The sequence below is a fragment of the Onychomys torridus genome, chromosome 11 (assembly GCF_903995425.1).
Source record: "Onychomys torridus chromosome 11, mOncTor1.1, whole genome shotgun sequence".
Classification (NCBI taxonomy): domain Eukaryota; kingdom Metazoa; phylum Chordata; class Mammalia; order Rodentia; family Cricetidae; genus Onychomys; species Onychomys torridus.
The window spans coordinates 88,855,021-88,875,358 of NC_050453.1; the positions used below are offsets into that span (position 1 = coordinate 88,855,021).

The 20,338-nt window shown below is 44.1% G+C and overlaps 1 protein-coding gene across 6 annotated transcripts in view; it reads left to right on the plus strand.

The window, feature by feature from the left end:
• Positions 1–20,338, plus strand: part of Rnf152 (ring finger protein 152) — a 68,279-nt gene that overhangs the window by 42,288 nt on the left and 5,653 nt on the right. The window contains exon 3 of one of the 6 annotated variants that reach the window (XM_036202257.1): positions 1,590–1,727. The exons of the other annotated variants lie outside the window; for them this stretch is intronic. The gene's annotated coding sequence lies outside the window, so the exon portion shown is untranslated. The remainder of the gene's footprint in view (positions 1–1,589; positions 1,728–20,338) is intronic. 6 annotated transcript variants of the gene reach the window in all.

Below are 20,338 nucleotides of genomic sequence, written 5' to 3' on the forward strand. Positions count from 1 at the left end.
TATTCTACCTCAGTACATCCTCAGTACTTTCGTGGAAGATTCAAGTCTAAACCGGTGAGTTTCCAAGGGTCTTGATGAGTCAGACAACATTCTGTCTTAGAGCAGTTCAGAGCCTTGAGGAAAGCATTGTATGTTCTAGCTTTTTTTTTTTTTTTTAACCAGGAAGAAGTGGCACTACAGTCATTATCTCTGTGGCTGGTGCCGCCTACACAGACTGTACCTCATGGTGTGTGCAGTGGTGAGGTCGGTGACAGCAGCATCCATGGGGCCAGCACTGCATAAGGAATTACCTGGGAGGAGAGAATAAGGACACCCTGGGGCTAAGAGGCTGCCTCTGGAGGTCTGGGAAGGAATGCCCTCCCTGGAGGAGCAGAGGTCTGAGAAGTGAGAGGCTGAGGCAGTGAGGGGATTGAATTAGAGACTGCATATGTGGCTGTGAGGAAGTGTCCCACAATTTGGTAATAATGACTTTTATACCTTTGATTTTCATTCCATGATACCATAGCAGACAGTCTCTGTGTGAGAGGGATAACTTTTACAACTTAGAAAAGAGGCAAGAACAAGAGAGCCTGGTTGCATTGGGAATTAGGAAGTGTATCTGTCAGGAACACTAGGCTACTGTAACAAAATTCTGCACAGTTCTGGAGGTAGAAGCCCATGATCAAGGGGAATCTGGTGTCTGATTTGAGCTCACTGCCTTCTTCACAGATGGTGACTTCTAGCTGTGTCCTTGCACAGTGGACAGGGATGAACAGGCCCACTTGGGTTGTTATTACCACCCTCATGACCTCATCTCCTCCTCATACCTTTATATCGGGGATCAGGTCACAACATGAGATTGTAGCAGTGTGCATTGACTAAGCTTTTAAATAGGCTCATGTTGGGTTTTTCAAGGGACAGTGATGCCTACCATTCTGGGAGGCCCCAGAAGAGTGAGTTTGCTGGTGTGGTAGAAATAGGAACCTACAGTCTTATTCAGACAGCAGATTGATTTAGCATAAACCCGGCTATGTCCTAAGACACTTAAAATGAAGTAACAGCAGAATCTTTAGAACCTGCTGTGGAGGAAACAGTTTTTATGACTATAAGCAAAAAACTTCAACATCTTATTGGAAGAGAGGTGGGGTTTGGTTTTTTATCATTTTTTTTTTTGTTGTTCTGTTTCTGTATAAAAGCTTCTGGGTGGCAGGGTCAGCCCGCTCCGGGTATTTCCCCCTTCACACATGCAAGCTCGCCTCTACATATGACCATGAACGTCACTTTAGCCCAGCCTCCCTGCTGCTGTAAAGGCCTCACAGGGTCTGGTTGTTGTATCCATGGATGGCTTTGGGGGAAAGCAAAGGAATAAAGTGAAGGGAGCAGGCCCTGCCACTTGCTCTACATAAATCGTTAATCACTAGATAAGTAGGTAAATAAGCATCTTTTTTCCAAGGCTATGTGAATATCTAAAGGTCATCAGAGCCTTTCTAAACTAAGTTAAATGCACTTTATAAATTCCCTTGAGAAATCTAATTCTATTGCCCTCATGGGAGATAAAGGATTTAAACCACATGACGGGACATCCATGCTGCTGTTATGTTATTTCATAGGTAGACATGAGGGGAACGATGACCTGACCTGTCTGCGGAATCTTACTCTTAGAGGAACAATGCTCCTGTGGATATCCTACAAGTCAGTACAACATCAAGGAGCAACAGAGTCAGTATGGATTCTTCCACCAGCCTGAGGTAGTGAGGGGCTTCCTTTTGTTGTGGCAGAGAGTGGCTGCAGGGTGTCCTCATGCCTTGCAGCGTCTTGAGCTTGTGCCTTGAATGTATTTTACTTTTTCTTGTGGTTTTCCTGGGTATGTGCCCACAGTGGAATTGCTAAACAAAATGGTAATTCTATATTAAATTTTTTGATAAATTGTGGCAAGGTTTTCCAAAGCATCGGTACTGTGGTTTACCACAGGCCTAAGTTACTTCTAGTGAGAGCTGGCTTTTATACAGGGTACATGAGAACTAAAAACAGTTGTTTTGGTCTTCATGGCCCAGCAGTCCTGTTTCCTGCAATGCTTTCAGAGCAGATTGGCTAGTGCCTGGCTAGGCCTGTGATCCAGATGTGGACTCTGGAAGAAACCTGTCCAACCCATGTGCATTCTGCAGCCGCCGGGCTGGGGTGTAAGCGGAAGAAGGACAGGTAGGGCACCTCAGGGCTGAACACCTGACCTGCCTCAGAGGAAAGCAGAGGCCAGAGAGCACCTCTGTGGCTTTAGACTCCAGGGAATCAAAACCCTGGTGGGGAAGGCAGAGTGTGACAGCTGCCAGGTTTGTTCTAACAATGATAGCAGCCTCCTCCAGAAAGGACCTCTGGGAACATAAAAGAGTGTGCTCCTATGTCATCTGGTTGTGGTCAGCTTTCAATTAATACAACAGCACCCTGAGTTAGAAAACAAGGCCACAAAGGGTCTTTCAGGAAATGTTGATAACATGGAATGATTCTGCTCTCATTGTGTTGGCTCAAAAAGGGAACAATGGCTTGTTCACAGCCAATTGTTTAGGAGGAAAAAGTGTCATGCATGGTATTGCTGGCTAAGAGAGTAACAAATGAATGTGACAAACTGGCAGAAATAAACACAGAACTTTAAGGATCCCAGAGCTTGGTTTAGTTTGGGGAGTTTTCTATTGTGTTCTTTATACTCAGGTTTCTTTTATTTTTCCAGTGCTGGAATTATACTAAATCCTCACACATGCTGGGCAAGAGAGCTAGCCTTTAGTTCCACCCCCCTGTGCTGGCTGTAGAGAATGCTCTGTGTGTGTGTGCGCGCGCGCGTGCGTGCACGCGTGTACATGTTCGTGCAGAGGCCAGGCGACCTCAGCTGTTGTACTCTGGGTTCCATCAGCTTTCTTTTGAGATAGGATCTCTCACTTGTAGCTCATAGACTGAGTTTAGTCAGCTGGCCAGAGTGCCCCAGGAATCTGCATGCCTTTCCAGCAGTGGGTTTACAAATACACACCAGGCTCTCTTTCACCGGTGTTCTGGGGATGGAATTCAGGTCCTAGTGCTTGTGTGGCAGGTGCCTTACTCACTGAATCATCTCTCCAGCCACTACTTCTGTTTTTGTAAATAAAGTTCTACTAGAACATAGTCATGTCCATTTACCTACATACCGTCTATAGCTGCTTTCTGCTACCATGGTCAAGCTGATTAATTCTTACAGAGACAGACCCACAAAGCCTAAAACATCCCATCTGTCTTTGGGAATGTAGGTGAGCTGTTCCCTGTTGTTGCTGTTCAAAACTCAGCAAAGAGCAGTCGTTGGCCCCTGAAAGCTGTAGGGGGTGATGCTTCACTCGCAGTTGCAGAGAGGTTCAGTGGTCAGCTGTGGTGGTATTGTGTTCCCCAAAATATTGTGCATCCTAATAAATTTATCTGGGATCAGAGAACAGAGAGCCACTAGATTCAGAGGCTAGAAAATGGTGGCACTCATGCCTTTAATCCTAGCATTCCAGAGACAGAAATCTCTCTGGATCTCTGTGAGTTCAAGGCCACATTGGAAACAGCCAGGCATGGTGACACACGTCTTTAATCCCAAGAAGTCAATAAAAAGAATCACAGGAAGTAGGTCTCTTTCTCAGGGGAAGGACGACAGCAGCAGCGAAGGGTAAGAAGGCAGTTTTAAGTCTCAGCTCTCAGCTACTGCTCTGACCTCTTGGGCTTTTAACTCTGCATTTGGCTCTGTGTTTCTTATTTAAAAAGACTATTACATCTACACATCACACCAGGAACCTGGTTGTCATTTCTGAAAGACAGATCTGCATGGGTCAAGTCTGACTCTGCCTGCCCTCCCCTTGCACTGCTTTGCTTCTCCAGTGGGGTCTTTCTCTCCCCACCAGCTCTTGCAGTAGATCTGTGCTTCTCCGTTACCCAGAGTCATAGATACTTCTGGAGACAGAAGCTGGGCAGCACAGCGAAGGCAGAAAGCCATGTGTCACTGTTCGTAGGGGGGTGGGGGGGTGAGGTGTGGGTGGTGGGGGTGGGTGTTTGGTGTAGAAGGAGGAGAGAAGCACTAGTGCAGGAGGGTGGAGCTTTGGGTGGAATGTTCCGGAAACCCACAAAAGTCCTCGTCCCTTTGTTGCATACATGGCTACCTGATGGTCAGAGAGAGCTGTGACTGTTACCAGTGGAAACTTTCCAGTACTGCTATTCAATGGGAGGATTCTCCGGTGGACCCAGTTGGCTCTTGCTGGGTCCTGGGTTCTGGGGACTGAGTTAGAACTCTTTGAGGGATGTGACTTGCCCTTGGAAACCCAGGGATTCCTGAAGGCTACCTATGAAGCCACAAATCAGAGTTAATCCCATGGCAGTACGACAGAAGTGGCACAGTCGGGTGAAATCAGGCATGTTCGGGGGTATGGTAGTAGCCAAGAGGACACAATCAGTGTGCGTACCAGAGCATGAGCATGTGGAAGAGGATGAGGGTCTCTGAGGACATGATACATGCGCGGTAGCCACAGCTACTTGGGGTTGTGCAGAGAAGGCACCACAATTGTAGGCTGTGCTGAGGCTTGCCTGCTTCAGGAAAGTAGATCTTTGGATGGTGTCTTGTGGTCCTATACCAAAATATCATACATTGGCTGACTTACAAACAAAATGTATCTTTCCCAATTTTAGAGGCTAATAAGCCCAAGATTAAAGGCACATGGGAAGATTCAGTGTCTGGTGAGGGAATATGACCAGCTTCACACTATGTTCCTGTGCCATCAGATGGAGTAGGGCAAGGCAGCTCTTCTGGGCTTTGTGTGTGTGTGTGTGTGTGTGTGTGTGTGTGTGTGTGTGTGTGTGTGTGTGTATGTATGTATTTGTGGACACAGATGCGTAGTTTTGTGCAGGCCCACATGCAAATGCTTGTGGAGGCCAGAAGTTAAGCTCAGGTGTTGTTCTGCAAGAGGATCTTCCATTGGCTAGAGAGCCCCACCTGGCTCTGCTAACTCAGAGTTGGTATTAGGAAATCCACATGGCCACACCCTGCTTTAAAAATAGTTTATCCACTATCGGACAATTTCATACAATGTTTTTATTATATTCACTTCCCTGGCTCTTCCTCTTAACTCCTCCCATATGTCACCCCTACAACTTCATGTCCTGTTTTTTAAAAAAAAATCAACTCCAATTTGTGCTGCTACTTCAGAGTATGAGGCACACCCTGCTTTTTACGGTGTGCTGGAGATTGAACTTCAGTCCTTAAGCTCTCTCCCATGGCTCACCTACTGAGCTGACTCCCTATTTCCTCCCCCTTTAAACTGAAGACACCAATCCCATTCATGACACTCAGCCCAGTGTCCCATCTCCTGAGAACATCATTATGTGGGATGAGGCTTTAGCTGATGCGTTTGGGAGGACTATAAACATCCAGAATGGAGTATCTACCTAATCTTTTAAGGGGCTCATGGGTCCCATGTATTTCCTGGCTGTGTCCAACAGATCTGGGAGCAGTGTACTCAACCATGGTGGCCTATTATTCAAGTTTTAGTTTCCAGATTATATTTGTCATATTGGAGAAGTGGCTGGGTCTGGGCCAGGGCAGAGGAAGTAAAGATCAGCCTGAAATATCTTTTGGTGTCACTGAGTAAGGAAGTGTTCAGAGGATGGCCAGGATGTGTCAAAGGGTGCAGGAGCCAGCTGTGAGGTGTTTGCACCGGCCAATCTTGGCACTGTCACAGAATCAAAACATTCAATAGGCAGACATTAGAACTGGCTGAATAATGTGAAACTTGTAATCTATGATTAGAGGGAAGGCCTAAGGAGAATATTCTACCTGTATGAGAAAGCAAATGTCAATGCAACACAGATGGTGGGGCTGGAAAAAAATCATGTTAACTCCCATTGTCCGCATTCATTTAGTCAAGTTCTGAAGGCTGGTATAACTAGGGAACAAAATTAGATGAGTATGAGGATATTTACACAGCCCAGGGCATTACTCCACAAAGTGATGAGGAAATATCAGAGAGACACAGGTGACAGAGTAAATATAACAGAATCACCCAGTGAGGTGGGATAGGAAACCATGGAGACACTTCCATAACATCTACAGAAGAAAAGCATAACCAGAGATGTCTCCTGAACACCACCAAACTAAATGACATTCTGTGAAATAACATGCCGGTTTCTCAAATGTCAAGGTTACAAAAGACAAGGGCAAAGACTAAGGAAATGCTATAGGTGACCATAGACTGGCAGCACCCTTTTCTCTCAGCCAGTCGTTCGGTAAAGTTAGAATGTGTTAGCAATTTCTCTAGGTCACTTTCTTGATTTTAATGGTTTACTGCAGTTTTGTACAAGTACTTGGCATATGCAGAGCTGCTTGGACTCCAGTTTTTAGCCTACCCCTGATGGCCCCAGAAAGGGGGAAGGGGAGCTTTTATTATTTTTGCAAAAAAGTGGGGTCCAGTGGGAAAGTGATGCTCTGGAAGTAGAAGATGATGTCAGAGGTCAGCTGGGGTTACAGAGGTTTCAGAGTAAGTTGGCACCTAATGTCTTCACCTGAGAAGGTAGATTCCAACAGAAATAAGGATGAGAGAACACATGGGAGGCAGTCAGTTTAGAATGAAGATGTGCCAGTCTGCAGAAAAAGGGAGCAAATAGAAGTCAGACAATTGAGGTCCCAGAAGAGGCTGGGTAAGACCTTGGCAGGTCTGAATACAGAGGTGGGTGCTGGACTTGAGTGCCTCGCACAGCAGACATGTTGATCCACGTGAGGCTCCCTTTGCCATGTTCCAGCACCATATCTGTAAACAGAGTTCCTGGCCCACCCACAAGTATTAGTGCTATCTGGGGACAGTCTGGGGCCGTCTCGAGATGCTCGGGGGTTGATGAGAGGGGCATCAAGGCCCTTGAAAGCATCTTGAAGTGTACTCTAGAAGCGCAGTTTACACTACACTGTGGTCTGTTTCATTTTACTGTTGGGCTTTCGAGTTTCGTTTGTTTGTAAGTTCTCCTGAGAATTGGGCTGATTCAAAGTGTAAGGTGGGATGTAGATTCACATGCCGCTGCTCAGTCTGTGGCTTTGCAGCTGCTCTTTAGAGTCATTTGTGGATGCTGCTGTGGTCCTTTGGGCATGACAAAATAAATGGAAAGCCACAGAATGAGCCTGCAGTTGAATTACATATTCACTTGTGTTTCCTGTCAACTTGGTTCACCTGAGATCTGAATGGCTAGCATGTGCTTGGATGCTATAGTTTACAGAGATGGTGAGCATGTGTTTTCTGCTGTAGAGGAAACAGTGGGGAGTAGAGAGATGTGAATGAGCAAGTCATAATGGGGCAAGGGATCATTTTAATGGGGCTGATAAAGGGCTGAGGAAGGAGGAAAGGAGTCTCCCCAACTGTGCAGTGTAGGAGGTAGCTTTTAAGTCAAGAACTGTGTTTCTTCCAAGAGTGGCTCAGAGGTAGGGAGTCAGAGTTTGAGGATGGCTGGAGCCTCAGACAGACATAGCAGTGGGAGATGGGGGGCACAGAGGTGTTGAAACTGGATCCCCAGGGACCTGTGTACCCCCCTCCAAACCTGTTGGACAGAGCACAGTGGCCTCAGGAGCACTGCTAGATTCTGAAGAATGCAGAGTGAATCGGGGCCCTTTGTGTCTGTGGGTCCTCACACACCTATGGACAGGACAATTAGAGTTTTCTAGAAGTAGAAAGGCTTACAACTTTTTATTTTGAGAAAAATAAATCCAATTCTGAAGAGAAGTGGAAAATGTGGCACCAAATCACCCATGTAAATTTCTGCCACATTTGGGATGTCAAGGTGCTCCAGCCGAAGTATGTATGCTTCCAGCCTGCATACCGAGAGTCTACATAGCCACAGTACCATCACACCAAAAAAAGTCACCACGAACTCAGTAAGAGCCCCCAATCCACAGTTCCTATCCAGAAGCGTCTTTCTGGGCTGAGAGCTAGATTAGCCAGTAATGTGCTTTCCACAAAGGCATGAGGACCTGATTTCGATCCCCAGAAGCCAGCTTTGATGATGTGTGCTTGTAATCCCAGTGCTGGAGAGGCAGAGACTGGCAGATTCCTGCTGTCTGCTGGCTAGGTAGCCTAGTGCACTTACTAGTGACAGACCCTGTCTCAGAACATCAAGTCAGGGCTGTGGAGATGGCTTTGTGGCTAAAGCGCTAACAGGTATGAGGACTGGAGTTGGGAGCTGGGATTGTCAGAAACCATTTAATTGCTGGTAGATAGGAGGAGCCACCTGTAATGCTGGCCTTGGGAGGTAAAGACACAGGATCCCTAAGGAAGCTGGCTGGCAAGATTTAGTGGGGGAGCTCTAGATTTGATTAAGAAACCATGCCTGCTTTTATAAGATAGAAGAACAATTAAGGATGATTCTTAATGTCAATTGCAGGCATCTACATGTATGTATACTCACATATACATGCATTCACACACATGTATGCTATCCCCCATGAAATGGAAGCAACAGGGTGGGCAGCTCCTAAGAATCAGTATCTGAAGTTTACAGCTGGTCTCCCCATGCACCAGAACACAAGTGTACCCTGCACAAACATCCAGACCCACACAAGGTACATGTCCATGAGGGAATTTCTAGAATGAGTTTATTGAGGGGGGAAGACTCATCCTGAGTGTGGGTGGCACCATCCTATGGGCTGAGGTCCTGGCTAAGAGAAAACAAAGAAGCCAACTTAGTACAAGCATTCTCTCTCTGATTCCTGATTGCGCACATTATGTAATCAGCAGACTTTGTGGATGCCTTGCCTCCCTACTGTACAGGGTGCGAGCCAAAGCAAACCCTTTCTCAGGTTGCTTTTGTTGGGTACTTAATCAGTATTAATATGGTTCATTGAGTGACAGTTTGATGATGTGTGGAATAGTGGAGTCAGCTAACCATCCTCAGAAATAAGGGAGTTGCCATTCCTAGTGTGTTTGATATCATATTCTATGATCATTCCTATGCAGCTGGTCATTAGATTTGGAGAGCTGCCAAAGTTGAGAGAGGTTACCTGGATCCGTTCTGGATTTATGGACAGAAAAACCCTGACTCGAGTTGTTTTTGTCTCTTTCTGTGCTTATTACACTTTGGGTTCAGGGTTAGATGATATTTTTAAAATGTATGGCCTTGTTTGGCCTGTTTCCTCATCAGCTGAAGAAGACCAGGCTGGCATCAGCTTCCGAGGCAATCATGTCTATGTGTGAACGAGGGCCTGTGTTCTCCTTGATATTCTGCCAGGTGGAAAACCGAGGTGCCAGCTGATCAGATGGTCATTTGAAGGGCAGGAGTTCCTGCAGGAAGTGGGCATGCCTTTGGAGCGCTGGCAATGAGGCTGTGCACCACATCACATTCACGTTTCTCTGAGGTTTTGTCCTCTCCGCCTTCCTTCACATTAGGTTAAATTTGACCTTGTTTTATTTTAAGTTACTCAATAACTTGAGAGCATTAGGGAATTATTTTCTGAAATACACTAGCTGTCTCAATAAAGCAATTTAATCTGCTTCTTGTGACCTACATCAGCTAATGGTTTATGAGAAATCCGTTTTCATTTAAATCTGCATTTGTTGTTTAACTCCTATTACGGCTACATCTCTGAGGAGGCCGCCAGAGTTTGCATTACTGTAAGGAAATGATTTGTGTTGGCAAAAGTTGGTGGATTTTAGCAGAAGCCTTTGAATCAAAAGCACAGGGAAGCATTCTCTCATTGCCTCTGTGTGCATACTCACATGTACATGTGCCCATACACAGGGAAATACCTCAGAAACAGAAACAAGGTGGGCAGCTCCTGAGAAACAGTGTCTGAAGCCGTTGTTTGTTTCCCTGTTGTGACAAAGTAACCAACAAAGCCCACACAGGAAGAGTTTGTCCTGGCTTGAGGTGTGTGTATGGTCCACTGTAGCAGGTGGAGAAGTGGGTTCAAACTCAGGAAGCAGAGAGTCATGACTCAGGTCCTGCTTAGCAGAGGGCCCTCTCATGTTTCTGCTGTAGATAAAGTGTCTTGAGTGGTACATACAGATGTGCCATGATGTTCTAGGTGCCCATGACAGGACAGTCAACTGACACAGCCACCTCAGAACTTTTGTGGATAGCAAGTTTCATATTGCCGGTATGCTGAGAAGCCAGTTATGTTGTTACCAAATTGCTATTTGGTGGTTGGAAACATATTTATGGTCAGGCATAAAACAGGTTCTGAATATATAGAAGGGCTCCTAAAATCCTCTCAATGCTATGAACTAACCTGAAATGCTATGGAAGTGAGTTTGAGGCTTAGTGTTGCCTTTTAATTTCAAGAAAATGAACTGGATTTTATGTGGCCTTTATGTACAGATAAAGATAGCTCTAGATCATGAGACACATATATACCACATACAGACTAAATTTAGAATATTGAGGCCAGTGAGATGACTAAAATGACTCAGCAAGCAAAAGTGATTGCCACCAAGCCTGACAACCTGAGTTTAATTCCTGGGACCCACATGGTGAAAGGAAGAACTGATACACAAACACACACACACATGCATATACATACACACAAATATACATATAAACATATACACAAAATACACATGCAAACTTAACACACACAAGTACACAAACACACACTTGCATATATACACACAAATAGATATACACAACAAACATATACACATACAAACATAGAGTGATCCTAGGCTCACATTTAATTTTTGCCTGCCAGAATCTTGAGAATTGTTACTGCTAAGATCTGAGAATGAGTGAATGTCAGGCATGCGTGTGTACACTGCTGTCATCTGACAAATGAGTGCCAGCTCTGCATCATCTCCCAGATGGGCAAGCTGCATTCATGTGTAAAGACGATCTGTTTAAAGTGTTCAAAGTAAACCCACAGAAGGGGAGATACTGGAGTCTAGCATCTCCCTTTTCCTGCTGCAGTCACAGCCCCATACAGACAGACAGACTTCTCCAGACTGCAGCTGGAAATCTGAAGGCAGAACCAGGAAAGCCTTGTGGGTATCTTCCATCAGCTTCTGAGAGAAAGGCAGAAGCATCATGCTCAAGGCTTAATCACTGTAGATCTAAAATGTCCATGATACAGTCTCTCCCTTTATTACTGTTTATTTTTTCTAAAAGGCTTATTATGAAATTATCTGTTTCTTCACTGTCTAATAATTTCCTTCATGAACTCTTAATTCTACATAAGGAGAGCAATAGTATAAAGCCATTTCCCAATAGCTGCCTAAATATCATGTAGAAATTAAGGCTTCAGTTAGATAGCTTCAAGACTCAGGGAACAATGTGTGTCTTTGCACCTTTCTTGCAAAGCTCTGGTCCCTGCTCTTTTCCACCACATTGACTGCCTCGCTGTGGGCACTGTGCACACAACTGACCCCTCCCTCATCCTTGACATGGAAATGTTCCTGTTCTTGAAAAGTCATTGTTTCCAAGATAGACCCAAATCACCCTTATTCCATTTCTCCAGAGTACTTCCACATGAAACCCAGGTAACTGTACTGCAGCATCTCCTGCCTGGCATCATTGCCCACCCCTACCTGGCATTGTGGCCCATCCCCCACATGGGCAGGGGGATATCCATATCTTAGAAGATTATCTTCTATTTAAGAATGTCTGGATTAATTTGTTACTACTATTATGGTTTAATGTGAGAGAGTAATATTTGTACCTGTGGTTTGCTGCATGAGATATGAATGTGAAGTTGAGCAAAGACTTTATATCCAAAAACATGGTGCTGTGCCACCTTCAGATACACGCAGGAACTGGCAGGATGCCTCAAGTAGGTAAAGGCACTCACTGCCAAGCCTAGTGACCTGAGTTTGATCCTTGGGACCTACATGATAGAAGGAGAAACCAACTCCTCCAAGTTGTCCTCTGACTTCCACATTCAATCTGTGACACACACATACCTATACACAGAGACACATTAACACAAAATGAATATAAAATAAATGTATACACATACCTGTACACAGAGACACATTAACACAAAATGAATATAAAATAAATGTATATACATACCTATACACAGAGACACATTAACACAAAGTGAATATAAAATAAATGTATACTCAGGGTGGATATGCAGTCAGAGGGATCTTGAGTTATAAGCCACTTTGGGCTACATAGGATATATCATAAACAAGCAAATACAGTCTTTTTCTCTTAAGCTAGTACTGATGGGCTAGGAGGCAGGAGAGTAGTGTGAAGACAGATGAGTGAACCTGATGTGGCAGGAGGAAACTTGCAGTGGTGGAAATATCTCAGAAGGTGTAGTGGTTACAAGTGGAAGCATTTGTCAGAACTCATCGACCACATACTTTACATGTGTGTGTCTTATTCTTGATTAACTTTGTTTCAAGCTTGGATTTTAAAATGCATCTAAGTAAACAAAAGTCTTTTGAACATCTTGTTAGGTTGGAAAAGCTAAGTTGATGATGGATGGCATTGCTTTGCACCAGTGTTCACTGTCTACTTTTCAGGGTTTGGACTTTTTTCTTCCCTTCTTACTTTGCCTAAGAGGAAAATCAGCCCTCATTGAGTTACTGCAGCTGGAAGGAAGAGACAGCCGAAGTAATGAGCAAACTGACTGACGGCTGACTCCTAAAGGGGCTCAGCTTTAGTGCCAGTGCCTCTGGGGAGTCTTTGCAACTCCAGTTTGAGTCATGAGTACTGAGGGTAGGCAGGGAGACGGCGGCAACACTCTCTGCTCAAGACAAGAGTGTGCTGAACAGCTTTCAAACCAGCTCATTTAAAGAGATGTCTGAACACCACCAGGCTTATACCTTTCCATTCTTTTCAGCTTTGGCATTGAATGTTCCTTGAGTTGTTAGTTTAAAGGAGTTTAAATATGTGTGTGTGTGTGTGTGTGTGTGTGTGTGTGTGTGTGTGTGTGTGTCTGTGTGTCTGTGTCTGTGTGTCTGTGCGTGCATGTATGTGTGGAAGTAAAAGGGTCTTCACAAACAATTAGGGCTGGTTTGTTTTGTAACTCAGAGCTTTCCCTACTTGCTTCTCTCTATCCCCAGTGAGCCTCTTTTTGTCATGAATTGTCCATCCAAGAATGCTTGATGTGTTTGACCATTTGTACAATATCCTCCTGCATTAGTGAGGGTTCCCAGAAAGATAAGACTAATACAAGATGGATATAGAAAAGGAACAGGATGACGGTGGCCGAGATGGTGTGGTATTCCACCATACCACACTACTGTGTAGAGTTGACTAATGAGGCTATGTCTATATCCACTCAGCTGCCTATGGTTGCCACAACCATGCAAATGAATATAGGATTTGTGTCCATATCAAGAGCAATTTATCATTATGTCTTTGTGAAGTTCCATTAAATAAAGAACTTCCTTTGATGTGCAGTTATCATGAGTTCCCTGTCCCTGCCCAATATGTTCAGTAGCCTGAACTTGTTTTCACTTAAGGTGTTTCTTAGTACTGGGTATGATGGGTGTCAGTATGCCTGGGTCACAAGACACCATGCTGGGTAACTGGATGTGGTAACTCATCATTTATACCAATGTTCAGCCTTCAGGAAGCTAAAGCAGGCTGATGATTGCAAGTTCAAGTCCATCTTAGGCTGCACAGTAAGACCCTGACTCCTCACGCCTCCCCCCCCAAAACAGTATGGGTGTCAGAGGATGAAGGAGAACTATGGGATGAATTAGGTGAGCAAGACTATTTCCAAGTATGGCCAGGGATCCAGTTAGCCAGTAGCCCAGAGAGAATGGATATAGAAGGTGAGTTATTCTCCTTCACTTCCCTGATCCCTTAGAACTAAAGTACACTTGTTCACCGCCCTGGAAATGCCCATGGAAAAGCTGACACATGCTCTGCAGCCTTCTGACCCTGGGGATGACTCCAGCAGCCCTCAGTCCTCAGACCTTTGCAATAGAAGCACGAATTTCACCATCAGTTTCCTTACCTTTCTGACCTTAGGACTTGGACTGAGTGGCAGTCAGGCAGCCCACGGTCCTCAGCCTGCAGGTGGCCTGTCAGCAGACTTCTCAGCAGTGGTAATCCTGTGGGCTAGTCCCTTCCTCCCTCCCCTCTTCTCTACATATTGGGGTCGATCACTAACAGTCCAGTGGGTCAGGCCAGTGACTGCCATTGTGAATGTTCTTTGCTCAATTCTCAAGATTTCCTGCTGGAATCATTTTTCAGTGTTGTACCTATAGAACAGTCATGTTGTATTCTGAGCCTTCTTATTTTCAAAATGGAATGCAAAACTACTCCAGATACACTTTGCATTCTGTAACTGCCACAGAGATCACCTGTTAAGCTGGCTGGGGACAGGTGTCTCCAGAGTTACAGGCTGAATTTAAAGAATGGGGGTTAGACTGGTAGGGAATATGGACAGGACTCAGTTCTTTAGTGCTCTTTTTTTGTAGGTCCAGTTTTATTGGAGCTGTTGGGGGAGGGGAAACTTTTCCTATCCTGTCTTAAGAGCAGTATCAGGGGCCTCTGAATTAAACTGACAAAAGGCAGATTACAAGAGGAAAATATTTGTTTAGACATGCAAATTGTGCTAAGTGGTGAATGAGTAACTGGAGGAGTTAGCTAGGATGAGGGATTATATACCTGTTTAGTGGGGGAAAGGACATTGGGGAATGATGGGAAAGAAAATGAAGGAATCTTAGGAAAGACAAAGGGTTTCTAAAAGCATGAATGGGGCATGAGAGTGGGACAGTGGTGGCTGTGTCCTGAGACTCAGCAGAAGGAATTTATAATTATTTACCCTTCACCTCTATCCCGGGACTGGACCTGCTCTAAAATGGGAATTCAGGGCAGGATTTCTCAGAAGTTTTGTTCTTACTTTTAGTCAGATGAGGGGTGCTCCAAGAAGGCTTCATTTTGATGTTGACCACCAGGCACACTGGGCTTGAAAGAATGTTGTACCTGACGAGGTTCTGTGCCAGTCACTACAGAGCATAGCTCTCTAGTTCCTGGCCATGATTGCTCTCACATCTTGGCATTGTCAAATACACACTGTTATTGATAATACATTCCAGATGCTGGAACCTGCTGAGAATCAGAACTTAGTAACAAAGATGCCACAGAACAGCCACTATTTTTCTGATGTATTGAGAGAGCACTAAAAGACTGAGGCTTTCATTTTTTCCCTTGGAATTTAAGGTGGGGTAAGAACAAGTAGGAGTGTCAGGGTCTGATGGTACACTTCCTGTAATGCCAGAACTCAAGAGACAGAGGTAGGGCAATAGAGAGCTCAAGGTCATCCTGAACTACAGAGTGACACCCCTGTCAATGTCAATACAGCACAGTCAGGATGGGGGTGTTCACTTTATGAAAGTATAGGTGAAGGAGATACACAGCTCAGTGGTAGTCCAGCATGCAAAAGGCCCTGGATTTTAATCCCAGCATCACAAAAAGTTTATATATGTGTAGGAATTTGGGGGTCTTTAAAAGTCCTGGGTGGCCTACACATGAAAAGTCGGGACTGTCAAAGTCCTTAACTAGAGAGGCCTTTGTTTTCTGGGAGCTTGAGCTTGCCTTTAGACCCATCAGCTCTTGCATGACTCCTGTGTGTCAAATCATTGTACCCTTAATCTCCAGCAGTGAGTCAGATTTGGCCTGGGGGCATCTTCAGTCCCTGATTTGATACTGCCTTAGAGTCTTACATCTGTATAGTTTGTGGGCTTAGAGCCTGCCTTTCTTCCCAGGATAACGCTTAATCAAATTCAGAAAGCCCTAGTGTCCTCCCCTCCAACTTGCCTGGCTCTTCACAGTAGCCCCTTAAGGTCCAGTCTTCTTCCCGTCTCCAGTGGCCAGTGAGCATTCATCAGTGGCCCTGGCTAGCACTTTGTATGGTTAGTTACATGTACATGACAGTGGAAAACAATCTCCTTTCAGTTCTCTGCCTGCTCCTCCTCTGTCCTGTGCTTCTCTGTGCATGGTTCTTCCCTTAAGGATGCATGTCCAGGCTACAAATGGGCAGGGATGCTTCTTTGCCATGGTGTCCCCAGTGCCTTAAAAGATGCTTGGCATGGTTCTCTGTGATCATCTGTTTACTTGTGTGGACTGCCTTGCTCTACAGGTATGCAAACCCTTGGTAAGGCTCCGCCTTTTTGTTTTCCATCTCGGAGACTTCACCAGTTTGCCAGACTCATCAGTTACTCGACGAGTTGATTGTTTTTCATTTGTTCAGGGGCCAGCATCTTTTATCATTCCTTTGCTCTGAGAAGCCTGGGCTCTCCTGACGGTCTTTTATAGCTATTCTCTCCCATCAGCAACTTTTCCTTGGCTGTTACTGGGATATAGAACAAATAAAGACAGTTCAGAGTGATGGGTAATGGGTGAATTACTAAGCAGGGTGATGGGTGAATGCCAAATGTAACTGTGGCCTCCTGCAGGAGCCCCATGGCCATGCAGTCTCTTCTTTGTAAGGATGGTTTGAATTACCAGGGTCACAAGTTGGAGTGACAGGAATGTCTTCCTTGATCCAGGCACTGGTCAAATATTAAAAGGTTATCATCATTTCTAGAAACAATTGTGTTGTTTCTGCATAAGTATCAAGCCTAGCTGGATACATTCTTTGAATGGGCACAAAAGAGTTGCTCTCCAATGGCTATGGCCACAGTACCTGTTAGAAGAGACTTAAAAGAGGAAGGTTTGTTTTGGCTCCAGATCACGAGATCTCAGTCCATGCTTACAGGGAGGGCATGGTGGAGTTCATAATGGTATCCATGCTGCACCAGCTCCTCATAGTGGACCAGGTAGCAGACCAAGGCTTGAATTAGAGGCTGGGCTGTAACTCTGAAAAGCCTGCCCCTACTGATCTTCTGAGGATCGAGCCCACCTCCAAAAGGCTCCACAGTCCAGTAAGCTTGTGTCACCGGCTGGGAAACAGCACTGCATATGTGAACTCCGGGACATCCCAGGTTGAAAGCATAACAATTTCTAATGTAGGCTGCCATAAATAGCTTAGATGCCATTCCTCATCCCACATAAATATACATTCTTTCAAGGTCACCAGCATCATCTTCTTGAATCATTGCTGGGTATAAAAGACATCGAGTGAACAAGCAGTCTAGAGGGCTGCCATGCTGTTGGAAACCCAGCAGCATGCCATACAGTGCTTTTACTAAAGGTTCTTTAAGGTACCATCTAGTCCAGAGTCAATTTTCCTAAGGGAACTTGTCATTTTTAAGAGTAGAATTATATCTAAAATCTGTATCTCCTCTTTCAAATGATATTGATTGTTGGGTAGAGAGTCAAACAAAACCAGTGATCATCATGACTTGTGTGATACTGAATTTGGCTTTAGTGGCTAAATGTCTAGATTGTAGTCACCTTGTAATATGCAGTAACAAACTGTGGCTAGGTCCAATGCATTTTTCTCTTGCTAACTTGACTTTAACAGAACACATATCAAATTGAATCAAACTACCTCTGGCAGCCATGGCTGGTTGGTAGGTCAGGTTTCTCAGTGAGAGGATTGTCATGTACTATTTCAGGGCCCATGGGCACAGCATGTTCTTGGCTCCATGCCATATACAGCCATATAGGGCAACTAGGCTGTGGCCAGGCCAATGACTGTGAGGTGAGTGAGCTTCAGGAAGTGGAGCTTGGCTAGAGGAAGGTCCCTGCAGGCAGTAAGCATCATAGTTGCTCTGCTGCTCTTCGTCCTGTTCAACCACTGAAATTCTTCCCCGCCCTCCCTGCTCTGCTGCCTGGTTAATCACCACCACGGTCAGCATCTCTTTTCCCATTTCCCATTGTTCAAGACTCGTAAAGAATGGTTTTACTGTCTCGACTCTGGGCTTCATCAAGTATACAAACTCAGAATGCTCCAAGATGGAAATTGTACAAAGATTGGAATTTACTCCAGTGGAAACATCAATTGAACTTTGTCAATATCAAGTACCCACTGCCTTGCTCCATTAAAGCATAACTGTAGTTGGACCAAGTAGATTGTTGATTACAAAGGGTCCCTTGTCCTGGAAGGATGGCTCCCTGCTGCAAGAAAACTAGAAGTCAAGGACATTACCAGGCCATTTCCATTCTGGACACTAATTGAGACATTGGCTATGATACAGTACAAGTAAGCAGTCTGGCCAGCTAAAGCACCAGTTAAAATGGAATGATAATTATTTTACCTAATCTCATTTCAAATATCTCCCTCAAGCATCAGGTCACTGGCCTACTTCAGAGATATAAGCTGTTTCAGTAGAAAAAAGAAAAACAATGTAGTGTAGAGTTTAATCTTTAATATTTCTTTCAATGCTACCATTAAATTTAGGTCCTTGAGTAGAACATCAATTGTGGTTAGGTACAGATTGGGTTGATGCTCCCAGTATCACCCATGGTTCCACAAAGGCTTCTTGATCAGCCTGCAGCTGAGGAATGCGTGGGGATGCCTAACCATGAATGGAGTAAACCAGCCTGGAACTGTTTAGTTCATCGCTGTCTGCCTTTGCACTGGTTCATGTGCCTGCACTTATACAAAGTTATTAGAATTGTAAAAGTTCAGTTTTGCAGACCTTTGCTATGTCACTTTCCACTAAATTCATTCAATTATATCAACACGCCTGTATTTTATAAAAATGTACAAATTACATAGTTCCCAAAATAAATCCTATTTTATAAAAATGTCAAAAACATAAAATGGTTCCAGATCCTTGATACCAAAGGTTCTCTAAAGCTATAGTAATTCTTAACCCATGCAAATATTAGTTAATCTGCATAGTGTACAAAAGATACTGTATGTATAACCAGGTACTGTTTTATGAAGACGTGCTTGAAAGTAAGTTCTATCGTGTATGCTGTAATGTTCTGGAAACTTCTTACCTGGCCACTGCTCCTTATTGTATGCTCTGTTTTTCTCTTTGATCTTTATTTTAGGTTCTTTGAAAAAAATAAATTGCAGTGACATTTTTAAAAATTAGTCCAATATATTTCAGCCTATACTTGTTCTTGTGCATTCGACCAAAGTACTCACTCCTTTTAAAATTTAATGAGTATTTTATTTGAGTATCCCATCTTGCTCTCAAGGAAGGCAATGCCAAACAGATTCCCAAGGCAATTGCCAGTGTGCATGTTTGTATAACACACTTGACAAGAACTTTGAACTTCTCCAGCCTGAGTGGACAGAGCTCTTGTTTCCTCTCTTGGATGTCGATTTACTTCTCTTGAGTTCATGATGAAAGAAGAAAACAGTGATTCATCATTAGCTTCAGGCCCCAGCCTCATAAATTTTCTTCTTTCTACCTAACTAATCACCTTCATTACTAATTATGCTCCAGAAAACAAACTGTAATGCCATACAGACTGGCTGAGTGTAGAGACAAAGCAGGGTATAAATTAGAGATGCCACTGTCAAAAAGGCTTGCAAGGTTATAGCATCAAAAATAAGAACTGTGTTCCCACTCTGCCTCTGTGGGACTTACTTGGATGGGTTGGAAATTGAGTAGCATAATCTAATTTTAAGGGAACTTAACACAAATTAAGTGAACATTTCTCTGAGCATAAATTCATGAATCAAATTGCATGTTGGCTTTATTGAAAACTGATGGTGCTGCAGGCCTTGGAGCAGAGCCAGGAGGAATGCTTGCATTCTCTATAACATGCTGTTCAAAAAGGCAGTTCTCTGATAACCAGGAAGTGGCCCTGGGCATTTTCTCTGGTTATATCACATACTGCTATGCTCTGAGCAGAGAAGTGAATTCACTTGACCTTCAGCCAGGATGCCACAATCTCTACTTGGCTGATGAGGTCACAGGATCAGAGAAGTTAAATGACATTCCCTGGTGTCATAGTCAGAGGTGATAAGAGGCAGAGAAGATTTTTATCTGAGAAAGAGAAAGAGAGAGAGTGAGCAAGTCTATCTTGCTTTGCACTTATTAAACTGTTCCCCATGCTATTACTTAGTACATGAGCTAAATAATATGGAAAGAAGATTAATTAATAGATTGACAACTTTGATATTGGTGCCATGAAACGTTTGTCTCCAGATGTATTTACAGCGAGGATGTTTTCTTGGGTATAGTTGTTAGGGAAAGATCTCTCATAAAACTTCAGGATTCTGTCATTTTAATACTTTTCTGTGATTTTTTCTGCTACCATAGCTCAAAGTACTCAGTCCTTCCCTGTGTGGACATTCACATCAATGGGTCATGCTATGGTTTGATCTCTGTCAGTGAGTTTAACACTAAGGGCAGCTAAGAGTATGATTCATCGACACACCTCAGGGAGTTTTTGTTTTGCTTCCTTTAAGAAAAATACATTAATTATTTCTGAGTACAACATTAGAAGGAGTGTCCCTGGATCTGCATCTAGCTGCTCACCAATCATAAACTCAGTAGACAAAGGTTTGGGAAGGAAGGTAGTCAGTTTTATT